At 40.2% G+C, this 26,189-nt stretch overlaps 1 protein-coding gene across 5 annotated transcripts in view; it reads left to right on the top strand.

Moving 5' to 3' along the window:
* TSC22D1 (TSC22 domain family member 1) overlaps positions 1-26,189 on the top strand; it is a 136,171-nt gene that overhangs the window by 82,717 nt on the left and 27,265 nt on the right. Inside the window, exon 1 of one of the 5 annotated variants that reach the window (XM_075128626.1) lies at positions 12,874-12,896. The exons of the other annotated variants lie outside the window; for them this stretch is intronic. The gene's annotated coding sequence lies outside the window, so the exon portion shown is untranslated. Of the gene's footprint in view, positions 1-12,873; positions 12,897-26,189 lie in introns of those variants that run through there. 5 annotated transcript variants of the gene reach the window in all.

Consider the following 26,189-nt stretch of genomic DNA (forward strand, 5'->3'; position numbering starts at 1 on the left):
TCCTCTGTGGTACCAAAGGAACCCGTGGTCCTGCATGAGCTCTGGTACCCTGGAGACCTGATGATTAGGGAAGAACCACATTTCCCATTACTTGGTACCAGGACCCCAGTATTGAGCACATCCTAACACCCAGAATCGCTCTTAGCACTGGGCTGTATACTGCCAATACCCCAGTCAGCGGCACCCTTACCCACTGACGAATCTGACACTGGCCAGGAGGAGATCATTCCCTGGCCCCTCAAGGTCTCCCACCATCACACTACAAGGGTCATCCCCAGTTCCATCACGCCAACCACCTGTGCCTGCCTTCCTGCCTCTCCTTCCCAAGGCCATATTGTAACTCTTTGGGTTTATACACACGCATGGCGTGACCATCTCCGGTGTCTCTCAGGGGGAGTCCACCAGATAGTTTGCTACAGCTTGGCACCTGAGCCGGGGCAGGAGAGCACCTGAGCCGGGGCAGGAGAACCCTTTTTCAGAACAGGAAAGAAGGGTGAAGGGGAGAAAGAAGGGGGGGAGGGAAAACAACAAAAAACAAAACAAAAAAAAACACTGAAGAGGAAGCTCCCTCTTCAACACACGTCTCATCTCTCCCAGATGAGACTGTGCTGCCCACCCCTCATCGAGTGAAGATTTAAGAACTTTCTGGATCTTACCAAGAGGGTGGCAGACGAGCTGCAGATTCCCTTACAGGAGGTGGCAGGTACACATCACAAGTTGGTGGAAATTCTGCATACTACCTTCTCATCTAGAACTGTCCTCCCAATGAATGAGCTGATTCTAGATCCTACCAAAATCATCTGGCAGAGCCAGCCTCCATCGCACCAACCAGGATCGGAGTGTAAACAAAAACAACCCTACATCTCTACTCAAAGAGGCAGACTCTGTTTTCAACATCCGCAACCCAACTCCATCATAGTGGATGTGGTTAATGCATGAAGCAAGCCACATAATACCATGTCAATTCCATATGATCAGGCTTTGCAATGGCGTATTCATCTAGAACATTACTGTTTAGAGTAATAAATTACCAAACTTTCATGGCCAAAACAATTTTGTTAATCTTGGGAAACCCAGGATGTTTCTGAAACATTACTGGAAACACAAAAGAACAGATTCAGACCATTCTTAGAGAAGGTCACTTAATAGCCAGACTGGTCCTAGAGACACCACTGCATGTAGCTGTTACAGCTGCCATAACAGTGGTAGTGAGGTGGGTTGTGGGTTTTTTGTTTTGTTTTCGCTACACCCTTCTAGATTGCCCAAAGAGCTACAGACTTCCAATTTGAAGGGCCAAACTCTTGGCGGAGAAGACAGATTTTCTCTCCACATCCTGAAGGATTCTCGGACCACGCTACACTCCTTAGGAATCTGCGCTGTGGAACAGAAGAGAAGATATACCTCTCAGCCACACCACAGATCACAATCTTCTCAGTACTCACCATCTCTGTGCTGTTATGAGCCACAGTGTGAGAGGGCTCAAAAGTGAGAACAGTCTGCACCCCAGTCCATGACCTCTCAAACTGCCTCTTATAAGCACTTTGAGCTGGTTGGGGTCCTGAACAATGATACCTTACAGCATCAACTGCCATCTATACTCCTGTCACACCACTCAGAAGTCACCTTACCTTACTTCACAGCAGTTAGGACCAGCTCTAGAGCAAAGACATTGATTTGTAGCCCTGAATCTACAGGGTGTCTACTTCCATATCTCAATACAACCATTGTACAGGAGATTTCCTACTGCTTACCTTTGGGGCAGGATCATTATAGGTACAGACTGCTCCACACAGGGTAGTCTCCAAGGTTCACTTAATTGTAGTGGCATACTAACCCCGGTACAGTGCCTGAACTTTATCAGCACCAACCTGATGCAGTACAAGCAAGAGCGCTCCTCTCACTACCCATATTCACCATCCTGGAACACGTCTCCCTAATATGCTGTGGAGCTCACCTACACAGCAACACACAACGGTTATGATGGACTTAATATGACCTGTATGTTTTGTATAAACTGCCAAGGAGCTGCCAGATCTCCCTCCCTCTGCAAGACAGCATTCAAAGTTTTTGGAATTGATGCACCCATCACAATGTGCTCATCTCAGTTGTCTGCCTACAAGGGATACAGAAAAGGATAACCAACAGTCGCTGTTGAAATTTTCTCACGACAATGAGTGTATACTGAATTCAGAGGTGCTTCAAGATATAGTCACCCTTTGGGGAAACATTCACTGGAGGTTGCCCTCATCTTCCCAGCAGACAGGGCCCACTTGTATGTCTTTTCCCAGTTTTCTACCCTATTCAAGATTCTGTTGAAAATTCAACAAAACAAAGCAAGAGTTATTGTGATTGCCCCTTTTGACTATGAAAAGTCTGGCTCTCTTACCTGATGCAGATGGCAATACGCCCTCCTGTTCCTCTGACGTCAGCCCATTCCTCACCCTCTCTCTCAAAACAATGGGCTGACCCTTCACCCCAGCCAATGGGTCCTCCGCCTCCAGGCTTGGATCTTTTTCTTCCAAGGCTTAGAAGCAGAATGCTCTGACAATCTGAAACACATGTTGCAACACAACCACAAGTTGACCACTCCACATACCTGTCTACAAAATGGAAACGTCTCCAAGTTTGTACCATTCCAAACGGACAGACCTAGCCTCATCTTTCCTCTCTCTGATTTTGCACTACATTTTAAACTCTCACTCAGCTCCCTTAAGGTACATCTCATGGGAAAAATGGTTTCCCACTTGGAGTTTGCTCAACCACTAATGTGTAGACTCTTTAAGGGCATTGGGACTCTCTTCCCCCATGTGACACCACCCGCTCTAGCCTGGGACTTTAATGTAGTTCTCAGGGCTTGGACTAGACCTCCCTCTGAGTCCAGGGCAACTTGTTCTCTCTTACACCTGTCCATGACAACAGCATTTCTAATTGCCATCACCTCAGCTAGGCACATAGGAGAAATAGCGGCCCTGATGGCACACCCATCATTCATGACCTTTGTCTTTAATAATAATAAATAGTAATAATAAATAACTCTAAGGCCATATCCCAAGTTTCTCCCTACTTTTTGTGCACTTTCCATATGAATCAACGGATCCATCTCCGTTTTTTCCCAAAACCACATTGTGACAACTGGGAGATAATTGTGCATATGCTAGATATTAGAAGGACTTTAGCATTCTACTTGGACAGGACTAAGGACTTCAGGAAATCCCCTAAACTCTTCCTTTTGTCTACAGAAAGATCCAAAAGCTCTGTGATATCTCCTCAAAGACTATCCAAATGGGTCTCTAGTTGCGTTAATCACTTAGCAAGGGCGCAACTTGCTACCGTCCATACACACTCCATGAGATCAGTTCCTACCTCAATCTCTCTAATCTATAAAGCAATGATTGGGGCCTCTGTCCATACTTTCTCAGAACATTATGTGATCACTGAAGATTTGGCCGCTGACACCATCTTAGACTCCACAGTATTCTCTATAGTAAAAGACTCCGCTCTGAAGTCCCAGCCTCCAGTGGTGGGGTACTGCTCCGGAGTCACGTAAAGTGGAGCACCTATAGGGACACTACTCGAAGAAGAAGAGGAAGTTACTCACCTTGTGCAGTAACAATGGTTCTTCGAGATGTGTGTCCCTATGGGTGCTCCACAACCCGCCTTCTTCCCCTCTACTTTGGAGTTCCTTCTCTACCACAGAGCCCTATAGAGAAGTGAGGAGGGTTCGCCCGTGCAGTGGCCCGAGGCAGACCACGAGGGAGGGAGAGCACATGTGCGGGTTCAAGGGGACACTGCTACCAAAAATCTCCGATTAGAGGTGCAGGGGCACACAGACACCTAAAGTGGAGTACCCATAGGGACACACATCTCGAAGAGCCATTGTTACTGCACAAGGTGAGTAACTTCCTCATACATGGTCCTTCTGCCATTTAACTATTTTGAAGGGAAAATGCAAACTTTTTTTATGCTAAGATACACCTGTCTAACTTGCCATGTGGGTTCCTTTTTCATAGATTGTTGACACTTATTCCAGGAAGTTACTCCAATTGCCTTTTGTACCTTGCTTTTTTTTTTCAGCTTGATTTAGTTTAGAGTTTGACTTATCCTGTTAATTGTTGCTCTGTCTTATTTGATGAGTTTGAGAGATTAATTCTATCCAGAAAGAAGTCATGTGTTCTGAGTTTGTTACACATCACTGTCTCTTTCTGCCTCCATTCAAAAACAAAAGCAGATTCTCAAAGCAGACTTTGGGCAAGTAAAGCAGTAATTGCATCTTCTGCTTATCCCAAGGGTGGGAATTTAATCAGATCTGCACTGTGTGTACACAGGTTTCATATGTTGTTTGTTCAGGGGGAGAGAAAACGAAGACGGTTCTGGCTCAGACACAGTTTTTTTCAGAGCTAAATGCACAGGGATCTATTGCTAACTATTCTCCAAAGATAATCTCTGTTTTATGGGAACATTATTGCAACCTGACTGGGAGTCACCGCCTATCTCAAACTGATTATTGAAGAGAGACTGCTGACGGTTTGTGCTTTGCTCTGTTGCAATCCTTTCTTGTTTTCTCTGTACAACCCACTTTTATCCTCTTGTTCTTAGAATTTTTGGTTGGGGAGATACTACTTTGGGGAGTTTTTTGTTTGGTTTACTCTGCAATTTGGAATAAATACGGTGAGGGAAGAGTAGGGGGAAGGAAATGCGTGGTTCAATGCTGGAGGCCTTGTAGACAATCAAGACTGCCTTGCTGATAACACACATGTCAAAAGGGCCAGTCAGTTGTAGTCTTTCCTCCAGAGTGCCATCAATTATGTTTCAGGGGGACCAGGCAACACTTTTTATAGCAAGAATGTATTTTTTTTTTACTAACTGTATTTGCAAGCAGCTGGCCAAACGATGTCGCGAATCTGCTTGGCCCTTATGTGGGACGTGCGAAGGGGAGAAGAGGTTTATTTTGTGACCTTCCCTTTTCTGTGTACCTGCATATGGGTCAGGCAGAACTGGCCCCTAAGAATTGGTACAACACATTTTTCAAGGAGTTCAAAATCAAACACAACAGTGTGCTGGAGAGATGACATCAGGCAAGCAGAAGAGCTTGCCTTAATTAGTTGTTTGCTTGCATATGATAGTACTTTGTATATGGTTCTTTATTTTTAATGTAGAATAAATTAATTTAGATGGTAGGTGGTGGTTGCAGAGAGACAATGGAAGAGAGAAGTATTTGAAGGAGCAGAGAGGACTGTGTGAAGTTTGGGATTAGAGAGATGTTCCAGGTGTACATTGTTAGAATGCATTGATAATTTCGAGGGTTAAGAAAAATGTTTTTAAAGACTCAAACCTAAACTGAATTGTAGTAATGCAGTTGTTTTCCACGGCATTTCTCTGTTTAAATTTATCAAGTAGTGCTACCTAGTGGCCAGTGAAATGTTTGCAATTGTGTTTAACCCAGTAAAGGTAAGAACAGTTTTTAGTGCAGGGATCGGCAACCTTTGGCATGCAGCCCACCAAGGTAAGCCCCCTAGCAGGCCGGGCTGGTTTGTTTACCTGCCGTGTCCACAGGTTAGGCCGATCACAGCTCCCACTAGCCGCGGTTTGCCACTCCAGGCCAATGGGGGCTGCAGGAAGCGGCTGCCAGCACATCCCTCAGCCCGCACCACTTTCCGCAGCCCCCATTGGCCTGGAGTGGCGAACGGCGGCCAGTGGGAGCTGTGATCGGCCTAACCTGTGGACACGGCAGGTAAACAAACCAGCCCAGCCTGCTAGGGGGCTTACCCTGGCGGGCTGCGTGCCAAAGGTTGCCTATCCCTGGTTTAGTGTAACACATGTAAGTTATTGTCTGGGTTCTCACAGGCGAGGGGAGTACTAGATTTTTATTACAATGCACTTCTGACAGTTGACTGAACTAGATGAAATTGTAAATGAGCTTGGAAGTGGAAGATTTTTTTTCTAAACAGTAGCGTCTATAACTACTGTACATACTGGAGATTAACATCTTGGACTATTGGATATGGAAATAAAATGGCCAGTATACGAATGAGGAATGCAGTCCTAAATATTCAGCTTTTAGAAGAGAAATTCTTAAGTATATTTAGACAGGAAGATATCACAGAATGATACTTTTTGCCAGTGCACCACAAGGGGGCAGGATTGTATTATGGTATGGATATAACTGACTACTGAATCCTTTGCAGGCACTGATATGTTTGGGATACTAAATCTTTATGGCTTATTTATAAGCAAGTATTACCATTCCGGACTGGAAATAAGGCATAACAATTTAACGGTGAGTGTAATTAACCATTGGAACAATTTACCACAGAGTGTTTGGATAATTCTCCATCACTGATTCATTTTTAAATTAAGGTAGGATATTTTCCTAAAAGATATGCTTTAGGAATTATTTTGGGGAAGTTCTATGGCCCGTGTTACACAGTAGGTAAGACTTGACAATCACAATTGTCTCTCTTCTGTCCTTGGAATCTGTGCATCTATAAATATCTAATAAACCAAATTTATTTTCAGTGTGTCCTTAAAGAGTTGCTGATGTCTTCTGGAGTATTTGTTTTCTCTAAGCAGAAGCCTTGGCAGACAACTGATGCACATTTGTTTTTATTTGTCTTTCTCCACCCTTGAGAATGAATGATGTATGTGTGAAAAGAACATCTTGCCAATTTATCAGATGCAATTGGTTTATCTTTTACAGTTTTCTGATTATTTGATCTCATGGTCTCTGTAGCAAGCAAATGCTGTGACAGAGACATGTGCTTGCTGGTGGTGAAACTGTAGTCACTGATTCCCGAAGAAACAGTTTCTATGCTAATGACCTTAGTAATAAAGTTGCAAGGCAAGAGAAATTCACAGAATATGAGAAATAAGCAAAATTTGCGTATATATCACTTTTTCCATGAGATGTCAGAGGTTCTTTGAGGGCCTGATTCTGCAAGTCACTGGCATTTAGTGAGAGCAGGATCTCAGCCCTAAGATTGTGTCCATTAATTAGGAAAAATCATAGAATTGCTTTGGAACCCAGACTACAAATGCAACTTCCTTGTGAATAACTGGAATAACTGATGTCTTAACCATACTAGAATTAAAGGGTAAACATATATTCAGATTGGTCCCTGAGTAATGGTAATCAGCTATTGGGGGTAGGGGAAAAGGGATAAATGCTGGTACTCTGCCAAGCACCACTCATTTGTGACACTGTGGTGAGATGCACTGCTCACACTAGATTGTGCAGCTCTTCATAACATGATGATCCATTTGCTTGGGTCCTTTGCTCAGCTGTGAAATAGCTAATGGTGACATTTAAATTGTCAGATCTAGGACTGAGTGTTTAACATTCACTAAAGATCTATGTCTGCGGACTCAGGCAGATGTCACTGTTTACCTTCAGCTCAGTTGGAAGATTTTCTTCATAATTGTTAGTGTTCCCCAGGGAGCTGGGGAGGGCCTGAAACTTGTATTCTGGAGCACAAGGAGCAGCCGGGAGAGGGTGAGCAGTACCAGATCAGTGAGCCACCATGAGTTTGGCCCTATCTGACCCAGGCAATTCAGAGACATGAGCAGTTAACAACTCTTCCAAGCCCCTGGCTTCCAACAGGAGGAAACTGCATGGGTTGGGAGGGAAATAGAGAGGTCAGCTGCAGAGGAAAGGAAGGAGCAGTTCACATGACAATCAGTGCTTGGATCTCTGTGGCTGATCCCAGTGTACCAGTAATGGAGCATATTAGAACTAAACAGTTCATACGTTTCTGCTCCTGAGAGGTTAGTTGTACTTCTGATGAATATAGTGTTGCCTAAATTGTTGTTGCAATGGAATATTAACATATGGAAGCTACCTTCCAAAATATGCTGTCCTCAGGAAGAGTGGGTAAATGATTCTAAACGTACCAGTGCGTATTGTGAGCAAGTCTGCTTTAGGCAATAATACTATTAAGCAAAGCTGAGTAATTCTATTTTGAATTTACTGTGAATGAGACGCACCATAATACAAACAGAGGTAACTGTGTGATGTCGTTAATAATAGAGCACTGAAATATACACAGTGAGACCCATAGCTTCAGTTAATTTACACTGAGGTAGAAGAAACCTCTTTAATCTTAAATCAATTCCAGAGTAAGAAGCAATTTTTAGAAACAGAATTGTAGGTCTTTAGAAGTGTTCAGCCTGTCTGGGAATCTGGCTGATTATCTGGGTGTTGCATAATCCTCACATGCAGCTGTGTGTCAGCTTCTGAGTTACCTCTAAAGGGAACATTTTAAAATGTGTGTTACCCCTCAGTCTCTTTGCTTTTTCAAACGTATTCACACAGCCTAATAGTAATTGGTCTTAAAATACTGCATTGCTGTTTTACCTTCCCTGTTAGTGTGTGTGCTTCCCTGATAGCAATGGCAGTTTTACCTTGTTATATAGTCAAGTTAATGCAGTAGTGGAGGAATAAAAATTGAAAAATTTTCATTTTTGCATCTTTAGAAAAGTGTTCAGTTCTTCAACATATGGATAATTTGCATGCATGAATGTTGTGTTATAAACAGATGTGAATATTTTATTGGCAACTGAACTGTTACACAATATAAAAAGTATATTATAAAAAGAGGAATGTAACTGGTGCATGAAGGCGATTTTGGGTACAAACACATGGTATGACTCATTAGCTAATTGCTTTAAAAACACACAAAATAGAATAAAAGTAGTTTTTATGGAATACCTTTTTAATCCCAATAAAAAGCTTTTTAAAAAAATCCCCCCTCTGCACTGTGAACACAACAGCATTGTGTGAGAACCAAAGTTAAACTGTCCAGACGCTAACCAGTTTGCCCAAGATGAATGGAATATTAAAAGTCAAAAAATTCTGAAACATAAATTAGACTTTTAGGGCCAGATTTTCAAAATCATTCCTATTTGAAAACCTAGCCACTTATTTAATTGTCTAAAGATATGAGGGTCCTGCAATTCCTGTTGAGATCAGTGGAAGCTGGTGAGCATTTATGTAGTTGCCTAAATGGGCACTTAGTATGCGTGAAAGTTTGATGCTAAAAATGTTTTTTCATAATTGCCTGTATCTTAGGCTAACTCGTACAGTTTTGTTAACGTTTCCCCCTTTAAAAAATCTGAAAGGCACCAGATTAACCTTCTGGACTGCCAGGGTCTTCTGTCTGCAGAACATGTACATCACAGGAACCAGCAATATAACTTTTCCATTTCAACCCTGTCTTCAACTAAGCAGCCCTTTATTGAATGGCTATTTCAGTCTCTGTGCCCACCCACTTGTTTTAGCTTGTATCCAGCTTCAACAAAGGGGTGATTTTAATGGTATGGGGAGCAGATGAGCGTTAAGTAATGCTAGCAACACACTTATACAGAGGGAAGGAGTCCAAGAGGATATTGATAAGAGAGGGAGAGAAGGTAGATTAAGAGGTGTGATGAGATGAGGGCCAAGTTCAGAAATAGAGATTTTTAAGGTAGATAGAGCCTTAAGAACAGAATACGGGGTTTAAAAGAGGACAGTTATTTTATTCTGCAGTAGTATCCAACTGCCACAATCATGATTAGGATCACATTGTTCTTAGTCTGTTTGAATGCATGGAAAGACAGTCCCTTCCCCAAAGAAGCTAGTCTAATTTGAAATAAGATGTGAGTAACTATAAGAGGCGAGTGGGTTGGAAATGAGGAGCAGTATTAACCTCACTCTATTACCTAGGTAAATTGCATGTGCAATGCGATGGTTCTGAATCATGGTAAATATTTTTAAAATCAGTCGGACTATCACACAGGCTAGTCATTAGTTAGCTGATTTGACATCATGAAAGAGGAACAGGAGGATAGTGTAAAGGGTTGATCCCATCAATTTTGCGTTTAAAGAAGTTGACAAGATACTGGGTAGAGAATGAGGAGGTGGATAGTTGGAAAGAAAGGGTTTTGAACAAAGTGAGAGGGAGATGGTTGGCAAGAGGCAATATGAGTGGAGTAGAAAGAGAGCGAGTATAAATATCTCCCTTTTCCACATTTACTGAGGATAACCAGAGGAATCCAGGATGAAAATATCACCATTTTGATCATATCTGTTTGGCTCTGAAGGTCTTGCTTCCCACAACTAGCAATAGTGTTTGTTTATAAGTTAGTACCTTCATAACTTGGATACAGTCTCCTCTGCCAGGCCCTCTAAATTATCCAGTCTCTAGCAGCTGAAATTGTCGGCATGGAATCTAAAATGATAAACGCTCAATGTTGTATTCACTCTTGGGAACCAGTAGATTTCCTGCTTAAATCTAAGAAGCTGTTTACCTCCAGGGTGGAAAAAGTGGATTTGAAGGGCCTTTCACCTAACACTTGACTTACTAGCAGACTTGTGTGTTGCTCCCAAGGTTCCGGAAGCACTATGAATTTATTGGTGTACCCAAATCCCGGTTTCTTCATTTGGAAATAGTTGGCCTACATAGGATTCTTTCTAGACACAGCTTAGGCAAAAAGCCTTCCTTCCCTTATTAAGAGCCCAAGACAACATAGAAGATAGCAAGGCATTTGTACGGTCTCTTGACAGGAAGGAAAGTCCAGTTATAGGCTGAGTCAATGAGTAATAAACACTGGCAAATGACGTTAGGATCAGTAAGTGGTGAGTTAAATCTTTCATGAGTTGGGAAATGCTTGGGACATATAACTGTTTTTTTTTTCTGTCTCCGAACAAGGATTTATATGCTGAGCAAAGGAAGACTGGAGTTATGACAAAGTACACTTCTCCCCTTTTTTTGTGGGTGCATGTATGGATGGGGACCTATACACTCTTCCTTAATTCTCTCTCTGAACACTTTCCTGAAAAAAATCAGAAAAAGAGAGGGTTACACAATCATAGAAGTCCTGTAATAGCCCTCTGAGGCAAATAGATTTGAGCCAGGGCGCACTTATATACCTTCTCCTGCTTTACTTGTCTAATGCAAGCCATAGTAATCTGTATAGTATGCAGGATACAAATATATACAGGACGTGCAACGTGAAACAGTTTTAATGTTGTAGAACAGATTTTAACCTTTGGAATGTTGTGACTCTTGTGGGCTTGACTCCTCAATCTTTAATGTTGATAGCTGTTTTGCATTTATATGTGCAAGGTTGCAGACTACAGTGAAGACCATAATTAGCGCTGGTGAGGAAATGATTCTCCTCCCACTCCCCCCATGAAAAAATTCAGTAAACAGTTTATTTCACTGAAACAATTTTCATTTTTCAGGATTTAATTGAAAAACCATTATTTTTCAACAAAACTCCTGTACTTTTTGATCCTTCTGATTTTTAGAAAAGATGTTTCCTATCACACTCATTTTGATTGAGAATGTTTGACCAGGTGTAACTGAATTTCAGCATGCCATACAAAAGTTAATCTTAACCCTGAGATGTTCTACCAAGCTTAATGAAGAAATTTCAACCTCTTAACATCTTTTCTTTGTCCACAATATCCTCCCAGATGTAAAATGTGTCTCCAAAACTTAAACATAAATTTGTCTTTGGTTTCTGTCTTAGAGCAGTTAAAATTCCATACTTTATGCAGCTTTTTCTTTTAGAACAGCTTTCAGAGCCACTTGACAATATATTCCCATTGTGGCTTTTTTTTTTTTTTTACAAAGGACTGATTTGAATGGAAGTGGATGGGTTAAGAATAGGAAGTTGATTTAGGTTTCAGGGTTTTTGGTTATTTTTTGGCAGAATGAGGTTGCATGTTGGTGCCGGGGATTAGAACTTTTGAGTTTGGTCAATTAGTTTTTGGTTTTTTTTAAGTTTGGTTTGTGTGAGAGCCTGGAACTTGTGTAGATGATTTTGTAAATTGAAATATGCTTGAAATTGAAAGGATCAGTTTGTCTTGAGTATCCATGTCTTGAGTTTGTCTTTTAACTCAGCATTCTCTATTAACCAGCAGTATGGTATATGGTCCACTGTAACGCTCACTGGTTGTGCATGAAGACCTGGTTGACCACATAGGGCTGGCTCTCCTCTTTGTGTCCAAATACTGTGACAAGTGCTCAAGTTCTTTATTGTGAAGAAGAGCCTAAGATACTGTGAAAGGAGCTGGAAACTAGGAGAACCCAGCTTATCTATCTCTGCTTTGAGGCTACTGCAACATAAGAGGAGTAGAGGGAATAGTAGTATTAGTGAGACTAGTGCTGCCAGCTGTGAACAGAGCAGTAATGTTCAGAGAAGCAGGAAAACGAGGGCTGGATATCTGGGCATCATATACAGAGGGAAGGCAAGTGGCTAGAAATCATATGCAGTGTTTGGTTCTTTTCTCCTTTCTAAACACTTTTCCATGTAATCAGTGTGTATCACGAGGCTATTACCTGATCACAGGCAAGAGGTAGTTTTCATAAGACTTTTTCTGTTAAGGGGTGGCCCCCATTATGAAAAAAACCCAGGAACACCTTTTTATAAAGTACTCGGGTCCAGATGTAGCACTGGTTTAGTTTGGAATGAGTGGATTTTGTTGGAGCATTTGCTTTGTGATTTAGTAGTCAACATATTTTTTTTTTCCAAATAAGATTCTCAGCAGATGTGTTTTCTAAATTGACTAATGTGTTTGCGTATCTCAGAGGGTCATCCTTAGCTGATCATAGAGCATGTATGTTGAAATTTAATTAGTGAAAAATGCATGATTTATTTTGTTCATAAAAAAGCAGTTGTGAATTAGTATGAGTGTCACTGTATCTCTTTATTCCTAGATATAAAATGTGCAGCCTGTTTTCAATTAATGTATAATTAAGTTTGTAATTGGACTGAATGTTAGATTTGTATATGTTGTTGGGCATCTTAGATATTGTAGTTATAATTTAATTTTACTTTTTTCCCCTTCCCTCCTATGTCTGCTTATCCTTTTTGGAATGTGGTTCTTCAACAATCGTGATGTACTTCTGACACAGGTAAATACTTTTTTAATTACCAATATTTATTGAATGTAATCTCTGCTTGGAGAGTTTAATAGGCTTTAATAAGACAAAACAGTTCAGTCGTGGATAATACACTTGATAAATTCAATCATAAGGTGATGCTGATATCATCACAATTGGCTGTTAAAGGTGACCTGCAAAGAAGAATGGCCTAAAAGTTCCCTTCCCTACCAATTCCTCTACCTCCACCTCAGAAAAGTGACGGCGGCTGTTTCTTTCCCCACCAACATCAGAAATTTAGGTCTTGTATTCCCTGGAAGACTTTATGGTATCTACATAAATGGTGAATTATGACTTCACAAATCAAAGAGCTCAGAGACTTAGGGCTTTAGTACCTACCAGTTAGTGGCAGTAACTCCCCTCCCTTCAACCCCAAGTGTGGATGCAGTTATACGGACATTAAAAAGCTTATACTGGTGTGGTTTATTCCAGTTCAGGAACTGAAATAAACTATACCAACATAGGGCACCTTTATCCCCATGTAACTGTCAGCAAAAAATTCACACACCCCTAAACCAACATAATTACAACATATTTTACACATGTACATGTGTAAGTGTAGATCAGGCCAATTGAGAGAGGATACCTTTTAACAACACTTTGGGGTTTAACACCTATTAAACTAGAATGTTGAATTAACATTTTGGACAAAATGTTTGCTAGCAACTTTATATCTTGCCCCTTCAGTTAAGTTGTGAGAGTTCACAATGTCCATGTTCTGAGACCTTCAAAAGATGCTTCAGCAAAACTAAAAAAGACAAGTCTTAAATCCTTTGGTTTTAAATTAAAAGATAAGTTGGGGAACGCTTTTTTTTGGTGGGGGAAAGCTATCAGGCTGCCTTCATATAAAATAAACTAAGAAAAGGGACAAGCCCAACTCTTTCAAAATCTTTTGCAGATTACCTTTAAAATTGATGGAAAATGTATTTTAGGGATGAATTTGTACGAGGAGCTGCAGGGAATTCCTATTACCTTTTCAGTAAGGTGAAACAAACTTTGGTAAAACTTGGACCTCATCTGCAGACACTACCAGTATAGTGTTTACTATCATGAATAGCCCCATTAGCGTCAATGCTTCTATATGCATTAGTAAACAATATAACCAGTAAGGCCATGTCTACATTACCACTTATGTAGGCAAAACTTATGTATCTCAGGGGTGTGAAAAAAACCCACACCCCAGAGTGACATAAAGTTATGCTGGCATGAGTGGTAGGATGCACAGCGCTATGTTGGCGGGAGAGCTTCTCCCACTGACATAGCTGCCGCTGCTTGTTGGGGGTGGCTTAATTACATTGATGGGAGACCTCTCTCCTGTTGGAATAGAGCAGCTACACGAGAGATCTTGCAGCAGTGCAGCTGCATCGGTGCAGTTGCAAACTCTAGTGTAGATGTAGCCTAAGTTTTTGCAGATTCAGACCCTTTAATTGTATCTTTTCCCCTCTGCACATGCATATTAAAAGAACTCCACAGCTTGAAATTCTGTGTTCAGTGCCCCAAATAACCTTAATAAGAGAGGCAAGCAGCAGATTTATTATCTAGAATATATGTGGTTTTGTTTTTAACTTTTCAGGTTTGTGAAGTCTAGGTTGCCCAATTCCTTTTGGAGGAATGTCACAATATACATTCTGCTGGTGGCTTCATACTGGAAAGCACTCTGAAAAGTGGATTCTGTATCTAGCAGTAACATAGCTATTTTTAGAACAGTGTACTGTTTTGTAAATGTTTAGAAAAAATGCTGTTTTTGAAAACATTTAAAATCTGTACAGATGTTTCCAACAGTGTGCTAAGTAAAGTCTGAAAGGCCTGAAAATTAAACCTTTAATGGCAAGATATGTTATCCATGATGTTCAGTGGCAGATGTTAGACGATCAGCAGAATGTATCAGGAGAAGGAATTTAAAGCTACTGATACATGGCAATGTGGCCTTTGGATATAGAAAAAACAAAGGATGTTTTAAAATTACAAACCTACAGATTGCTTCTCTTAGAATGGGGCATTCAGAACATAATTCTGAAAGGGATTTTTGGGGTGAGGTAGGAAAGGGAGCATGCACACTTGTAAACTACCTTTAAATCTCTGAGCTGTCAATTATGTTAAATTGACTCAGTATTGTCCATTAACTATATTAGAATTAAATGTGATCTACTCAGAATTACAGAAAACAATATTAATATTAATGGCAATATATATAAAAGGGGGGGGACCTTTAAAATCAGCTGTATGCTCAGTGTCCCTATTTGGCTTTGCTTTTGGGGGCATTCAGTATATAATTCCAAAGTTAATGGATTTTTGTCAAGCCAATTTGCAAATTACCTTTTTAAAAGTCAGTTGATCTTCAGCAGCATAAGAACCTGTGACAGTTATGTATCACAAACACCTTTTTTAAAAAAAACAACCTGATTTCTTTATACTGCTTAAGATGTTTGTGACATCTTTTGCAGAAGAAATTCCCAACTTCAGGTTCAGGTCTTGACAAGTAGCGTAGAGAAGAACTGATTCTGAGCTGTTTGTGTTTTTAAAATTGAGTTTCCAGTGTGTACGTTTTGGCCCTTCATAAAAATGAATCCGCGTTGAAAATTTAAGCTATGTCTACACTTAAACTGGTACAGCAGCACAGTGCTTCAACGTAGACACACTCTACAGTGACAGGAGGGGTTCCCTGTCGTAGCTAATCCAACTGCCCAAGAATTCTTCCGTTGATCTACTGCTGTCTACACTGCGGATTAAGTTGATTTAACAACGTCAATCAGGGTTGTGGAGTGACATGGCCGGGTGACATAGCTGAGTTGACTTGACTTTTTTTTTAATGTAGACCTGACCTTAGTGTTTCTTAACTGGTGGCAGTAAAAGGAGAACTAGACAATGTTTAGATTATCTGTCCTGGCTTTTGCCACAAATTTCCTGCGAGACCTTGGGCCAGTCCCTTACTCTCTCCTTGCCTCAATTCACTGTAAAATGGGATAGTTGCAGTTCCCTAATTCAGTGAAGCTCATATAGTACAGTAAACAGGGCCAAAGTAGTACTCTGATTTTTTTTGCTGGTGTGCTGTTAGATTATGAAAGTAGACCCTTCTACAGTACCTGCTTTAAATAGAACTTGGAAGTTGACATATTAGCAATGAGCAATTATGAGCTATGTTACCACAAACCCACATTAAAATATTTAATGGTGCTGACTGGAGAGATTATTGACTGTTTCTTATATGCTTCTAATTTCGACAAATAAGCTGAAATGATAAAAATTGTCAAATGTACAACAGACTCCACATATATTTAATAAACCAGAAAGATATAGATATAAGCATAAAACAAATACACCTCTGCCAACTGCTTCCTACAAAAAAATCATAATTTAATTTTTACTATAGCTTGGTTTATGTCTTCATAATAAATCATAGAAAGTTCAGCTTCCATCAGTACCAAACCTACTGAAATATTGAGGGCCTGAACAGCTTTTATCTTTGGCATACACCTGATGATCCTGTCCAATAGTGATCATGACAGATGTGTAATGGAATATTGAACTGTTCACTCTTTGATATTCAGGCACCTTGAGAGAGAATTTACACCTTTATAACTTGATAAATTGATATTCATAAACCATTGAACCTTAATGTATAGACACTTCTACAGGCATTTAGAGCTTGAAATCTGCATGTATTGTGATGCATTTTGTAGCTAGCTGTTCTGCAGTCGTCTTATTAAATGTTTCCACTATTGGCTAACCAAAGAGCAGACGTGTGAACAAAACTAGCTTCATCTAAAATGAGAAATACGCGTTTTAAAGAGGACTAAAAATACAGCTGTACTTCTAGGTTGTCTGTACTAGACCCATTTCCTTAAAATTTCCCGCCATTGCTACCACTGATTCAGTAGCAACAGTGTGAGGGGTAGTGTAGACTGCTTTTTGACCACCTTGTTGTTTAATGCTGCTCCAAACAGGTCGGTCACCTGGTGGTTAAAACAGCAGCCGCCACTAATGACTGTTAACTCTGGTGCTCTCATTGTTGCTACAATGGTGGAGCTGCGCTAGTGGCGAAGGGTTCTGAGAGAATAGGTCTAACGTAGGTCAGGCCTTGTTGGTTTCATTTCTGAGACAGCTGCTTGTTTCTTTAGTGCTATAAATTGGTCTGAGTTACTAATTTACCTACTGGGAAATATTTGATATTCAGCATTCAATTCTCTTTCTAAAATATACTATCTGTTTTGCTTTTCAGAAAAGGGACTTTATGTGTATAGATTTGTTCTTATACACACACAAGCTTTCATCCCAGTGTGCTGTCGCTGCACCTGACTGAATCAAAATGTCTGTGTGGCCAAGGGGAATTGTGGGCTTTGCCAGTCATTCATACTGAGAACATAGTTTCTCTTCCTTCTCCTTTCTCTTTCCCAAGCAGCAATAGCTTCTACCTGTCAAGGGACATCCCTCAAGCAGCAATATCTGACCTTTCGGTAGGCAAATCTTCATTGCTACTCCAGCCTTGGGCCAGCTGAATGCATGAAGCTCCCTCTGGAGCTGCTTAATGTCACTCTGATCAGTCCCCATGCCCGTAGTTTCCTACCTTTATGGGAAGGAGTTCCCATTTGTGGAGTATTTGTAAGGAACCCCCTTTTCTTCCCCATGTCATGCTACATCCTGGCAGTCAGTGAGTAAAGGTCATTGAAGCAGGAAGGGGAGCACTTGCCACACCAGCCGAGGAAGAGTGGGGAGCAGTGCTCCCCTAAGTCAGGGAGAGAGGGAGGAGTTCCACTCTGTTGTTAGAGGCAGGGGAGTTATATTTCAACCTCAAAAAGCATTGCAGCTGCATCTCACCCTGGTTTATATCCAGCTCCCTTCATCCCTCTCCCATCTATCATTTCCCACCCCTTTTTTATATTTTGGCAGAGTTTGCTTTCTACTTTTCATTTCTTTTCTCCCTACCACCTTTCTCTGAGTTTTTGCCTATTCTTGTGCATTTTTTTCTCCCTCAGTTCTCTGTGTCTCTCCCCTTCTCCCCGCTATTCTCCCCATCGTTTCCTCCTCCCTCTCACCTCCTTTTCCATCTCATTTCTCTCCCTCTTCACTCCCCACTTCAGTCTCTTGCCCGTTCTTCCCTTTTTAAATTTTCTCCATCCTTTCCTTTTTCTCTTCCATCTCCATGCTCTTCTTCCTGTTCTTTCAGTTTGTAAAAGTGTAGCCAGGTGCATTTGCTGTGGATGCTCTGACATAATATTAAGATTCCCGTAAATACAATGAAACTGCTCAACACCCTTAATAATCAGCTGCTCACAAGATAAACAGAATCACTTCTATAAAACACAATTACAGCCTGCAATCGCTCCACCCAGTCCTGATTCTGTAGCCCTTACTTACATGCATAGTTCCATTGACTTCAACAGAATTGGCCTCATGAAGAAGGGTTGTGAGATTGAGGCCTGAATTCCTTGATTTAAAAAGAGGGGCCTTTTCTGGAAGGATAACAAATACGAGCTCCTTTGGATAGAGTGAAAGTGAATATCAGAGTCAAAAGTCTTGACAGAGAATACTTTGACAGGAGATATTCCTTTAAAAACTTTCCCCTTTTGTTACGTAAGCAAATAGAAAAATTGAAGATTGTGAATGTCTCCTTTTCTGAAATTTTTATGTAACCATATGTAATGTAGATGGATGTAGAGAGAGATGCAAATGAAATCTGTATTCATAAGGACCTAGGAATTCACGCCTGGGTATAATAAAAATAGAAAAGTCCTTTATACATGTAGAATGTGTTAGATCAGCTAAATGTTCTTGAGGTAAGTACATGGAACCTGTACTTAATGTAGCAAAGAGCCTTTAAAGGGTAATATATCTATATGATCAGTGCACATCAGCTGATGTGGCTGAAACATTCATGGTGGAACATTCATATCGTAGAAAAAGGCTCAAACTCTATTTGTGAATGCTTAAAATCCTTTTATGAAATCCATATTCTTTATTTTATCAGTATTGACATGACTGTCCCATTATTTCTATTTCCTTATCTAGCCATTACATATAACCTTACTGCATATTCTAAAAAAGTCTAAACAAATCAGTATATTTTATTACCCTCATAATAGTGCCCTCAGATCCCTGAAATCTGTTTGTTTGTGCATCAGCTCTAAAATGCCAGACTGGGGCTCCATTGTGCTAGACGTCATGGAAATATATAGAAGAAATGGTTCTGTCCTGCAGAACTTACAAACTAAGTGAACAAGACCGAGGGGGGTGGGGGTGGGGGGGATATAACATACAAGCAGAGTGATCAGAGTAATGGTTGGCAAAATCTTCTTTGTTCCACAGTTTTTTAAGCAGAGATGGGTGTTGGCATTTTTGCCTTTATGTAACACAGACACAGCCCACCTATGAAAAATTAATTCCTGGGTGTGGTAAAGAAACTAAATTCTGCTTGGCCTCAAAACCGACTTGCATGGCTTTGAAATCTTAGGGGTATACACAAATGTTGATTAAATGGGGCTATATTACACACCCCATACAGTGTTGCAATTGTTGTAGTTTTTGTGCATGTAAAAACTCAAAGGTAATGTTGCATTGATTAATATATATGTATTTACTTAGCTGTTTTTTTTAAAGAGATGGAAAAGGAGGTTTGCTTGTCTGAATTTGTGATACTGAAATTACAGATAGCATTCAAATTTTGTCTCTTCTGGGTTTGAGTAACAATGTGAGCAGAAGATGCAGGCAGGTCACCTTTATCCAGATGGCTATATCTGTCAAATACTGGTAAGAACATTGAAAGTAAAATCTGAAGGAAAAAGGAAGCATGTAGCTGAATATCCTTCAATACTGGTGACATTGTAGTCTTAAACATCACAAATCTTTCAAAGTGGTTTCATTTAACACGAACAGGAAGGGTAACGCTGATAACTTAGATAGCACGGGGGGTAGGTGCTTTAGCTGTGTCCTAGATATATGTTTCTACAAGATCCCATAACTATGAGGCGCTTTGGGAAAGATGAGCAGTTTCCTATCATGTTACCCTTTGGAACTTCTCTTAGAGGAAGGAACAAACTCATTGAAAGAGCTGCTTCATCCAGTCTACGTGATCCTGCTAATGAGCAAATATCTTGTGGTGAATGGCTTTTGATTGTTAGCTCTATCAGCATGGACACCTTGGACCACATCCTTTTGCAGGTTCAATTTAGCTCCACTGACTTACCTTTAACCCTTGCCAGGCGATCACCTTGAGGCCAATACAATCCTAGTTCCATGCATGGGTCTCACTCCTGATTCTGCTGCTGAGCAAAGGAGGAAGTCAAACAAGAAACCAACTTTTTGTTTTTATTTTTAAAAAATTACCATTTTAATTTAATTATTTTTGAAAAAGGGTAACTTTTCATGAATATTTAAAAAATTTTAAACATTTCCATTGAGGGGGATTAAATATGTCTGTACTCTGAGTATATCTACACTACGTTTAGACACCCCTGGCTGTCCTGTGCCAGCTGACTCGTGCTCGCAAGGCTTGGGCTGATGGCTAATGTCAAAGGAATTTTCCCTAGTAAGAACTGTAACTAATTCTTGTGTAAGTGTGGTGTGGCTAGCTCCTCCGAAATGGAGACATTTCTAAATCTTGTCATAATGGAGCCTAGTCTGACTGTGCTGGCTTTAGTCAGCATGTAACAACATGGGTCTGTATCATACACTGGTCCTAACCCTCTAAATTGGGGACAACTGGTCATAACCCCATAAACATAGCTCAGGTCGCACTGTGAATATGGTGAGAAAAATTAAAAACACAAATCTTTGTTCCCTTCTGATCTAACTACATATGCTCAAATTGTCTCAAATCCAGCTGTCCTCATGAAAGATAAATTGACAACCCCTCGTAGGAAGAAATGCCTAACTGTGGTGCTGTGCTAGTCCAGGTTACCTAGTTCCATTGGTCTAGATTTCACAGGTGCTATGACGAAGTAAGATAATTTTCTTTTAGGATGGCGCAGGTAGGATAAAGAGGTCTTATCTATAGGTGGAAGGTGGGCAGAGTTAAGGTTGGTTTGTTAGAATCTTAAACGTAGTCCCACAGATTTTTTTTTTAAATCTAGGAATGTTTTAATGGGTGATAGTCCCTCAGGGTTCGAAATTTATCTTAATTTCTTTTGTTATACATTTTCCTTAATTTTTTTTGGAGGTTGGAGGAGGCAGAGTTTGGAGGGGAGTGAATTTTTTTTCATGCTGTTGTACCTCAAACAGCTGAATAGATTTTGTTGTAATTTCAGATAGTCCTGTCTCTCTTGTCTTGCATTCATGAATGTTGTGGTACAGGTTCTGCTAGTTACACTAGTAGAATGTAAAGCATCCACAAAACTCCAATTGTGGTCCCTCAATGGGATTTACTTTATGTGGTAATTTTATCTTGATTACAGTTGGTTACAAATATGTGTTTTTGCAAAATTGTAAGGTGTAGGGACTGTTTCAGATCTGACCTAGAAATTCTGATACATGTATTTTTTTACTGGCAAGGCTTGATAATTATAATTCATTATTTGGTGGTTTAGCCACAAAATTAATGGACAGCATCCAGTTCATTCTGAATGAACCATCCAGAGTTCTGACCAGGTTCAGGGTGGTTTTGCATTACGGACTTTTAAGCTTCAACAGGATTTATAAGTGAAATACATCTCGCATTTTGCAAACATCTGTACCAACAGCAGCCAAGAAAGAAATTTAAAATGAAATAGGATGTATGTAAATTTTTAATGCTTATTTAGCTGAAAGTTTTCTTATCTTTTAGATTTGGCTATCCACATTTTTGGAGATGAGGGGTGGAGAAGGGAAGGAGATGAGCAGAGATGCATGCCTAGGGGACACAAGGGAGACTAAGTAATATCTCTTTTGTTTTGTTGGTTCTAATGCTGGATTGAAACACAGATCTCTTCTGTAACTGAAGAATCAAGAGTATTGATGGAAAATGTGGCAGTAGCAAAAGTTCAAGTGGGTGGGTTGTTTTGTTTTTTTCTTTTTTAAACTCACACCAAAAAAAAAGTGCTTGCACTGAGAATGAAACAGGTATTTCAGACATGCTTCCTGCTTTGGCATCTCTATGCTGGTTTCTGCTACAATATCCTGGTTATGATCTATAAAACAGTTATGGGCAGGATTCATCTTGGTTTTTCTGTCTTACTTTGTTTCCTTCCTTTCTCCCTTAGTTTGCTTGCTTCAATCCTCAGAGCAGGGATCATTTCACCGCTTAGTTAAAATGAATGTCTTATGAAGCCGGAACCTTTTTCATGTAGTGCACTGCATTTTTTAAAAAAACCTTGCAGCATCTGAATATCAGAATTCCGAAACATTCTGTTAAAGTATATCTTGTAGATTTCACTTTGCAATAAAATTAAAATGTCAAGGAATACTAAAATGTTGAGACAGAGCATGGATTAAATGCTCAATGTATTGTATTTCATGAGAGAATAAGTGATGATTTAAGGTTGCTAGACTTTTTGAAGAAATAGTGTTTAGACACCTGTGTGAGTGCATAATTGCAAAACATGCTTTTGGGATTCTAAATGATTGTGGTTTATTGGTGGATATCAGTCCCAAATCATCTGTTTTGTTAATGAGACATTTAAGGCTAAGTATTAAAGATTATTTTTTATACAGTTAAGAACCACCAGAAGGGTTCAAGTGGTTTATTTTAATGTTTTCTGTCTCTTAAAGTGCTGATGTTTGCAATAGAATTTTAAATTCATTGTTAATTTGTTGCTTCACATCAAAACTGATGTTTTATTAGAAAGCTGTGATCTTATTTCTTTAGAGTGAAAATTCGCTTGCCTTCCACTTGATGCTTTTCAATATAATAATGTCTGAATTTCTCAAAAAGCCATATTTGTCTGTAGTACATGGAAGTGAAACCTGATAGTGATTGTCATCTAAAAGTGTTTACTACACACGGGTACTGCAGCTAACTCATTGATGTGTATCACACTCAGGAGTTCATGCTTGAACTGTTAATTTCACTGAGATTGACGCAAACAGTAAACTTCCCTAGTCGAATGACAATTTTGGCTAAAAACAAAACTCTCGTGAACAATGGGTGTAACATCTTGATCCACCATATCTATTCTTGAGATGTGACATCCACTGAGGAAAACAAATTAAAAACGTTAGGTACCCTGACACTACCATGCACTAAATCTTGTTTTTGTATCGTTCAAGGCTAACTTGCCTATATCTGACATCCTAGTGTACCCACATTGGTAATTCATCTGTGTGCAAACTGTCACTTTATATAAACAGCCAGAATGGTTCAGGACAAAAGAGGAGAAACATAGCTTGGTGATGAATTCTTGAATCTGACAGAGGAAGAAAGAAGATCCTTGTACTTGAGGCATTTTCAGTTGTAGCTAGAGGCTGTTTTTCAAAGCAGTAAAAAATGTTCCATCACTTAGTTGACCTGGCTGATTTAAGATTTCTTCTTAGTTTCTATTACCTGTAAATTGTTGACCTTCACATACTGAGTGTAGAGAATCCCAGCACTGAGCAATACTTCTAGTTAGTTGAACACATATTGCAACTTGAATTGGGAAATTTATGGGAATGTTCAGAAGAAAAATCCCCTATCCTATTCTCAGAGCAGCCCTACTGTAGCCACTTACGGGTGTTTAAAATAGAAGTCAGTCTCAACATGGTAACTAATGAACCCTTCTCAAGTTTTAATCTGTCTTTAGTTTTATGAAGTTGACATATAAGGTAAATAAAATAGACTCCATTGGAGACAGAACAATTCCAGTAATTAGAAAGTAATGGATCAGAATTATTAACAGATTGTACACTGACAACATGTAGAGAATGCATTGCTCAAGACCAGCTTAGAATTAGCTGGTGAAATGTTTAAGAGGTGATTGGAAGTGGGGATGGAGGAAGAAGAATCGGTAATATTGCTTGTGTGCGTGCGCGCAGGGGGGGAGGCATGGCTGTTTGTTTGAGCCTGAACAGTGCTGTACAGTATGGAGAGGGGGTGTGGTGTAATGGGCATTTCATGGAATACGAGCAAAAAATCTCCCTATAACACATCTGTTAAGTGTTCATTGCCAAGCTGACTATGTCATGGATCTAGTTAGCAGTAGCAGCGAGAATTATAAGGATTGAAATTGCAAGATCAGAAGTTGCATGTTTTTAGCACAGATGTAGGGCCTCTCTAAAGCCTTTAGTGTCTCCTGCAAAATTTAAGTTTTCATTTATATAACCGTTCTAGCCCTTCTGACTGTGAAGAGAGTTGTTTTTGAGCTAGTGAAATACTGCCTGTCAGACAAAATGAGATGATAGGTCTGAGTGTGACCACCCCATTTATCTCAATGGAGTGTTAACTCTGGAGGCCAAGGATAGCAGTGTCAGCAATGCCTACATCACTAGCTTGATATGTCTGTTTAAATTATAAGCAATGTGCTTTATCCAAAGGGATGGAAAGCATTTAAAGAGACACAATAAAAAGGCGGCCAACTTTATAGATGTCAAATAAGCACATTTTATCCAAGACTTGTAAAATGTATTCACCCAGGCAAGTAGGAAGCTTGTGAAGTGTTGCCCAAAGAATTCTCTTACCAACCCTCTGGAAAAGCTATAGGGTGGCCCAGTAGCTAGTGTCCCCCCTCTAGCTCACTAGTAGAGTACACCCCCATTATAACAGAACACTGAGGGGAGGGGTAGAGTAGCAAAGACAACCCTCGCCCCTGCTCTTACCCTTTGGATCTTTGTTGCAGCCTGGAACGTGTAAGGTAAAAATTAAGTAGCAGAGAAATTTCCTCTCTTCCAGCAGCCATAGAGGAGGTGGTGGAGGGAAGCGGCTTCATATAGCTCAGACACCTACTTGCTGGAGACTGAAGCCCTTAAGATCGCTCCAGGGATTGTACCCTGACAGGAATCCCGGCACTCTCCTTTGTCCAGCAGCTTGGTAGCAGAAGGTTGGATTCTCACATAGGCATTGTCCCTGGTCACTGTCCCCCACACACAACCTCTCATGTTTATTTGTGTTCAGTGGTTTCAGGTGTCCTCCACATACAGCGCATTTGACAGAAGTATGAGAGAAGATTGATGGGGTGATTTAGGAAAGAATAATCCAGTGTTGGAGAAGTGGGAGCAGAAAGGAGAGGGGAAATAGAGAGGAAGAAGTAGAATACAAAGGAAAAGAAAGATATAAAGGTGGGCTAGAGGGAAGGAAGGCACACTTGACATGTGAAGCTGCTGATGGCCCTTATTCCCCAGGTGTGGACTGTGGCCACAGTCTGATCAAAGGATAGATACCATCAAGTAATCCATCCCGTCACTCAACTCCAGCAGCTGGCAGTCAGAGGCTTAGGGATACCCAGAGCATGGGGTTGCATCCCTGAGCATCTTGACATAGTCATTGATGGACCAAGCCTCCATGAACTTATCTAATTTTTTTTTAACCCAGTTATACTTTTTCAACATCCCCTGGCAAGGAGTTCCACATGGTGACTGTGTGTTGCATGAAGAAGTACTTCCTTTTGTTTGTTTTTAAACCTGCTGCCTATTAATTTCATTGAGTGCCCCCGAGTTCTTGTGTTATGTGAAGGGATAAATTAAACTTCTGTATTCTTTCTCCACATCAGTCAAGATTTCATATACCTCTATCAGAGGGCCCCCCTTATCTCTTTTCCAAGCTGAACAGCCCCAATCTTTTTAATTTCTCTTCCTACAGAAACTGTTCCATACCCTTAATCATTTTTGTTGTCCTTTTGTTTACCTTTTGCCGTTCTAATATATTTTTTGAGATAGAGCAACCAGAACTGCACGCAGTATTCAAAACGTAGACGTACATGGATTTATACAGTGGCATGGTATTGACTGTCTTATCTCACTTTCTTTAGGGTTCCTAACATTCTCTTAGCTTTGACTGCCACTGTGCACTGAGTGGATGTTTTCAAGGAACTACCCATAAGGACTCTAAGATCTTTCTTGAGTGGTAACAGCTGATTTAGACCCCCATTATTTTGTATGTATAGTTGGGATTATGTTTTCCAATATGCAGTACTTTGCATTTATCAATACTGAATTTCATCTGCTATTTTCTTGCTCGGTCACCAAATTTTGTGAGATCCCTTTGCAACTTTTCGCAATCTGCTATGGACTCAACTATCTTGACTAATTTTGTATTGTCTGCAAACTTTGCCACTTAACTGTTTGCTCGGTTTTCCAGATTGAGGCATAATTTCCCTTTATAAAAGCTATGATGATTCTCCCCAACAGATTGTGTTCATCTATGTGTCTGATAATTCTGATCTTTAC

Source organism: Caretta caretta, chromosome 1 (assembly GCF_965140235.1).
Source record: "Caretta caretta isolate rCarCar2 chromosome 1, rCarCar1.hap1, whole genome shotgun sequence".
NCBI lineage: Eukaryota > Metazoa > Chordata > Testudines > Cheloniidae > Caretta > Caretta caretta.